At 36.2% G+C, this 7,266-nt stretch overlaps 1 protein-coding gene across 1 annotated transcript in view; it reads left to right on the forward strand.

The window, feature by feature from the left end:
* Window positions 1–7,266, forward strand: part of LYRM4 (LYR motif containing 4) — a 615,895-nt gene that overhangs the window by 463,968 nt on the left and 144,661 nt on the right. The window lies entirely within an intron of this gene.

The raw sequence follows: 7,266 nt of genomic DNA on the forward strand, positions 1-7,266 counted from the left end.
AGAAAGTTCATAACTTTTATGTTCGCAAAATATTTGTTTCAAATTAGCATCTTTAGTAATTTATGCACATTTTATAGGTGTCTGGTATTAAGAACAATGAAGTCTGATGAATCTCTTAATTTCTATTCACTCCATACAACAAAGCAGCAACTTTGGATAATTTCTTCTGAAATACAATCACTTATTAATTTTATCTATTATAATTAGATTGTGAGAATTACATAATTGTTCCTGAATGCTCCCTTCCAAGGTATCACTGTTGGATGGTGCCCATTTTTCTAATTGGGGGTGCAATGTACAATAGGATTTGGGTCCTGCTTGGCACAGTGATGCACACACCTACTATCTGCCTCTGTGTTTGTATAGAATCACAGGTAAATAATCAAATGGACCACATGAATACAAGAGGCTAGATACCAGCACCAAACTTCAGAAAATAGGGTGTTCTAAGCTTACACTGATTAGACCTGCAACATTCATTGATTACATTCATTATAGTTACTGCTAATACAAGACCTGTTTGACTAAAAGCACATTTGAGACCAGCAATTAGAAATCCAGTCTGTCAGACCCCACAAAACTGCCTATAAGTGACACACTCAGTATTTTCAGGCTGCATTATGAAACCAGCTTTTGTGTTTCTAAACATTGAATTTACAGTGAATATCCATAACAACTGTGCTGTGTTGAAGTGCCTCTCCATTGTTCCAGCTGAATGTGAACACTTCCATGAAGGTAATGTCATAGACTTCTGATCTGAACAAGGTCATAAAAAGTTTTCAAGCAGGTTAGAATTTATGATGAAAAACTAAACTATGGTCATCATTAAAAGGTTTTCTGCACCTAGAAAATTTTCTGGGTACTTACAGATAATTATGCACGTTATATAATCTTGTAGAAATCAAGAAAAATGTCTACATTTCCAAGATTTTCTTTGAAGATTATTTTTCTTCGATTTGCAAGTGAATGAACATTAAAATGCACTCTGTATTGCCTATAACATACATAATATCAATATCAATTGGTATCAATATATTTTAGCCATAAGTAGGTGGAGTAGGTTTAGAATGTAACATGTAAAACCTGGGGAGGAAAAAGCAAGCCCAAAACCTTTGTCCTTTCCTAAAATTCCTTAAAATCTTGTTTGTGCAGACCCAACATATGAGGTATGTTAAAAGCCAAGTTCAGCTCACTGTTACATGCTTGTAGCATGTTAAAATTTTCTTTTCAGGCATTAAGGTTTTTTTTTTTTTTTTTGATCTAGTAAATGATTAAAGGAAAAAGGCAAACCGATAATTTCTGGGAAGTGTTTTCACATGCACTATATCTCAAATTGATTTTCTTTTTTTGCAGGACTCTTATGGACCTTTTGCTAAATTTGAGTTTATCTGAACATCAGTGTAGCATAACAGAGGTGAACTTTGTTGGCCAAATAAATTAGGTATCCTGTTTTATTTCATATTCCTTGTGCTTAATTTCTGATATTTGAACCAAATTTTCCTTACTTCAGCTAACTCAAAATATCAAAAGGAATGAATGCTTTATGCCTGGAAGAAGACAAATTTTTCTGAGCAGGTAAAATAATGTTTCAATAATTATATCAAGTTAAATTGAGTAGTTCATGTCATAGGCACCCACCCAGGCTAAACAGGGGAAAGCTATGCACATAAAGATGTGTTAGCACTCTGGAATTAAATATGAACAGTTAATCACATTTATGTACTTTCTAATTGGAGCACTCAACATCTTTTATTAATTGATGTCAAATTTTTTGTCATTAAAGTTAAGGAAGGGCGTTTGGGAGGTAAAGACTGGTATGTTCCAGTAAATCCTTGAGTCTTCTCTCAAGCATGTTTGTTGCACCCTGAAGATGCTTGTAGACATCTAAATATACAATTCATTAACCCCATTATTAGTATAATTTCTTCAGTAGATAGTCTTTATTCTCTATCTAATTGTTGGTTTCAGTTATTGATGAAGTAGGATACAGCAAGAAGGGAGGTTTTGCTTGGCTGTTTTTCTCATTGTTACTGGGCTTTCTCTTCCAGTTTAGTTAAGATCCTGGAACATGTCATGTCAGTACTTTCAATTTTAAACAACATTTCTTGTGCACTATGTATTCTAATTCACAGGAAACATTTATGCAGATTGAGAACTCCAACCTGAACTTTGAATAATCACTTACCTTGTTTTCCCTGAATGTATATTCCCCAAATGATGATCTATCCAATTTGTATCCCTCACAATAATTAGGGATATGAAATGTGTTCACCTTAATTGATATCGAGTGATGTGTAGAGTTTCACGTTTTTCAATCAGTAAAATATGTATTGCAAATGTATTTTTTACCTTGTCTTTTAGATAAAGGTAGTGTAACTAATTTACAGATATGAAATAAGAAATTCTTTACTTATTGATATGAATGTTAATTTAAAACCCTTTGCATAGCTTATAAAAACAGGAATTAAAGTACTTACAGAAATTCCATGAAGTTTGTAAGAAGATAACAAAACAATTTTTAAGTTGCTGCAATTTGCAACAAAGGAATACTTTTGCTGTCTCACAGCACTGCTGAATGTTGTTCTGTTTCATTTTGACATTTAAAGTGATGAGTGTGGAACATTTAAAAACTTTTTTTAAAGCATCTCAGCAACAAGAGCCATCTTCTGACATTCAGATTTTGTTCCATTAGTCCTCATCATTTGAAAATGTGTGACTTTACAGTTCTTTTGTGATACAAGTGCAGAATGCCATTTTTTATCAAGGTCTGCCATTGTAAAAGAAGGTACAGCTAAGTACACAAAATCAGTGGAGAAATTTCTTGGAAATCTCCAAGTAGTAATGGAATTCACAGACATAGAACAAAACATTTTGTCAAGGACAAACGGTATCAAATTGATCTAATTTCCTTCATCAGTGTGACCTGCTTGGTGTGTAAGTGGACAGCAGTGAATGTCTTTTAAGTTTAGAAAGGGTTTTGTGCTGTTCTGCTCTGCAATAAACAAAACCAGGAAATGGGATCTAAATTAAATCACAATTATAGGGTTGTAGAATTGGCTGAAACACTCAACTAAACAGCAGTCATCAGGTTATCGAAGTGAGAGGAAAGAGACTGGGATCTGCAGGAATTACAGAACATTTGGGCTGGAAAGGATCTTTAAAGATCATCTAGTTCCAAACTCCCTGCAAGGAGCAGGGATACCTTTGACTAGATCAGGTTGCTTACAGCCCCATCTAACATCCCCTTGAATTTTCCAGCCATAGGGCATCCCCCACATCTCTGGGCAACCTGTTCCAGTGTTTCCCCACCCTGATTATAAGAGACTTTGGCCTTAATATCCAGTCTAAACCTGCTCTCCCTTTCTGTTTAAAACCATTACCCCCTGCATATTGCAACAAGTTCTGTTAACAAATCCAAGTATGGCAATGACATGTATCTTCACATGTACTTTTTTCTGGAAAAGCACACAGAATTTGCTGCTGCTGCTTTTGCTGATTGTGTTTGTAAATGAGTTGGATGTCAGAAGAAAACATTATTTTATAAAATACGTGGCTAACACCAAGTTTTAACAATCATGAGATGGATTGTTCATAATCAAAAGGATGAATTTCAGTGAAGAAAAGCACCTTTCCACTCATACTACTACTGTTTTGTTTTCTTTTGATGATTCTACTAACAATTATTTTCTAGCAGTACTGCAACTGATACCCCAAGCATGGACATAATTGCTCTAAAATTGTTACCTCAGAACAATTTCAATAAGGATTAACTTTTTAGCAAACCTTAAATAGGTTTGTTTCAAAATTAGTTCTTGCTATTCTACCCATCTAGGATAAACAAATTTTGCAATATGAAGTAAGAACTCAAAAACCTCTTCTATTATACATTTCCCTTTCCCAAACTCTGCCCTTACCTCATAGATCTTCATCTCCGAGAACGTGCTCTCCCTTTGCTCTTGCTGGAAAACAGAGAAAGGTGATACTAATGGGGTGGAGAGGGGAATTGTCCCAGGTTCTGCTACTGTGTGCTGTAGCTAGCAGAGAGCACGTGGCCAGGTTTTGGAAGGTTTTTTCTTTTCAATATGCTTTTGCAAGTGTTTTGCAAACTCTGTATTTCAAAAGATTTAGAGGAATGTCTGTGATATTACATTTCCTGTTACAGGACAAACTTGTAACAGTTGTGCCTTCTTCTATAGTAAATCAGGAAAGCAATGGATCTATGTGTGATTGTCTCTGCTCAGTCAGCTAGAAACTGGGAGAACCATGATGGGGGCTTCTGCCTTCCCTACTCCATAAAGCCCTGTGGAAGTCCAGTGGCTTAAGGAGTGCTCAGCAAAGGCAGATAATATTTTACCTGTGATGGATATTAAATCAAGAAACCACTGAAATTTTTTAAACTCCTGCCCCTTGCATTCAAAATCAGCTTAAACCAAATCACGGTTTCCCCTGTGCTCTTCAAGCTTCATTTCCTTTCACAGACAAAGACCCTGATAGCACTTTATTTTCTTCTGGCCAGTGTATTATCACTGGGGATTCATCACAGGCCACTGGACTGCTCATGGTTATGGGAAAAATGAGATTGGAGCTAGAACACTTTTTAGACCAAAACCAGACCGTGGCTTGTGATTTTGGTTTATTTGTTTATTTTGCCTCCTGGCATCTAGCTGTGTTATGGATGTTTGGATAGCTTTTAATTCATAACATTGCAGCACATACTCTGCTTTGCCTCAAATTTCTGTCACTGAGGGGCAGCTGGGAAACAGGAAGGAAGCCTGGATGTTGCCTAGATGTTACTTGTGTTTTGATGTCTTGATGTGTTTGCTCTGTTCTGTGATCAGCGTACTAGAAAATCAAAGCCACGTTGTGAATCCAGTTGGAACAGTACAGAAAAGGTCCTCAGCCTCCCCTATGAGCATGAGAAGGTAAAGTGGGTGTGCACCTTCTTGTGGGAGTCTGGAACAAACCTGGAAGTCAGTAACACAGGATTAGTTGCAGTCTTTGGAGCAGATCATCTGTGAGATATCCTAAATTGCTCTCAATTTCCAGTATTCAACTATGTAATTTATTACAGTAAATGAGGATTTCTGGATTATTTTTAAAGAAAACCCCCAAGAAAAAAAGGCATTTGATCTAGGCATTATTTGGGATTTTCGTGTAAGTACAGCTCAGGTTTTTTATTAAGGCCTTATAAACATAAATTGATTGCAAATTACTTGCAAACAAGAATGGACATGGTATATTAGCTTTAATGAGCTACAAAGCAATTTGGGTCAATTTATTTGTGAAACCACCCATTTCCTAGCCTGTCAGAGTGCTGGATGTTCTCTGTAAAAGAAGGAGGAACCTCTATTCCTAAATTTGCTCTTCCAGATTTATTTAAACCTCCTAGGGGGAGAAAAGGGATAGGCATTCTGTGCATTTCAGATTTAATTTAAAAACTCACAGTGACCAAATTGTCATTATTCTGTGTAAGATCACCCAAAGGAACACTGGATACAGGCAGTCCTCATGTTCAGCCATGATGCTGCATCTTCATTCCCGAGGCTGAAAGGGACACACCTCTACCAGTTTAACCCAGCTGGCCTAATCTGTCTGCAATTCAAATCCAGACTAAACTTTTTGAAATTATTTAAAGAATTGTATGTGTTGCCTTCCTAGTTGACTAGTAAATACTCAAGTCACCAGGGTATGGAGGTCAGCTTGGCTTTAGTTGAGCAAAACCTTGTTCCTTCCTATGGAAAAGCTGTAGCCCAAATGTCAGGTTGTTTTACATGGAGTACTTCACCTGGGTAACATTTTTAGGATGAGCTTAGTTTTAACGTAGGAGAAGGATTTGTAGTGTATCTGAGCTGTCCCCTTTACACAAGGAGTTTTGCTATTAGTAGTTAAGAGCTGTTTGAAAAGTGAATATGCAGACTGTCAAACTCAGACTATTAAATACCCTTTTCTTGCTAAGACAGATTACTTAAGGTGGTTACCTGTCTTTTCATCAATGAATTCAACTTCATCCTCTAAAAAACTATGCTTGTGCCTGATCCTGTGTCAGGTTCTGTGACAAATCTGATTCTCCAAATGGAAAGGTCTAGTGTAGCTGCAGGTTTAAATTGGCCTTCAAAGCCTTGAACATGTCAGAGTTTCACTAAGTCCGTAAAGAGGTGCATTTCCTCTAACAATACAGAATTAGGGTTTGAACACTTACTAGCAATCAAGAGTAATTCCTTCTCTGCCTTCTTGTGCCCAGTAACTTTTGTCATCAACTCATTTTTAAAGCTGTACAGACTCCCTTTGCTTATTAGTCTTGGTAGCTACTATCAGTCCCATTTTTCAGATTGGGTGTACTTCAGGTATCCTCAGGGACCCTTCTAGTTTCTTTTGTTGCACTCTCACTTAAAAAGTCACTTCTGAGACTGAACCATCAACAGTTACTCTATCAGGTACAGCCTATTCATTTATATCTTCCCATAGGAAGCTTAAAATTATTTCTCAGTAACTTAAGCCAAACACTGAATCTTTGTAAATGTTAATGGCTTTTCATTATTTTATAAATAATTAGCTCATACCTACTTTATAGAAATATCTGGGCCACAATCATCAAAACTGATGTTTATGAGGAAAAAATTAAGACAGTGAAGAATTCAATAGATGTATGATGAAAGGAATGCCAAGGTTTTACATTTAGAGTAAGTATTGTCACAAGTTAAAATTAAGTTTTAATTATCTACATGCTTAAATTAACAAAACTAAGACACAGAAGTGTAGAACACACATGGCAAGTCTCACTTCTGTACCCACACACATACTTTAATTATGTGATACATAATTTACAAATTAATAAATGAAAACACACATTCCCTCCCACTTCACCATGCTGCTACTCCCAATTATTTTTTTCCATAAAAAGATTAATCTGTAAGTATATATTGCTTCACTTTACTGCAATACAATCCAATTCTTTCATCCCCTGACTCAATATAGTTTAACACGTTGCTGTAAAAGATAAAAAAAGACACAGTAAAAACAAAAGTGAATTCACATTAAATCTTTGGTGCTGAGGGGCTTCCAAAGCTACAGGAGAGGCAACTTCACAAAAGCTCCATTTTACAGGTTCAGGAAGACTTTTCCCAGAGATTCTCTAATGCCTCTGATACCTAAGGAGACAACCCCATTCAAAGAACCACACATAATTTCTAGTGCATTTAAAAGTTGTTAATATATTTCACAGCTTTGCAGTAGGATATGGAGGCAGAACAGAAGACAGGATGAAAG

The sequence above is a fragment of the Serinus canaria genome, chromosome 2 (genome assembly GCF_022539315.1).
Source record: "Serinus canaria isolate serCan28SL12 chromosome 2, serCan2020, whole genome shotgun sequence".
NCBI lineage: Eukaryota > Metazoa > Chordata > Aves > Passeriformes > Fringillidae > Serinus > Serinus canaria.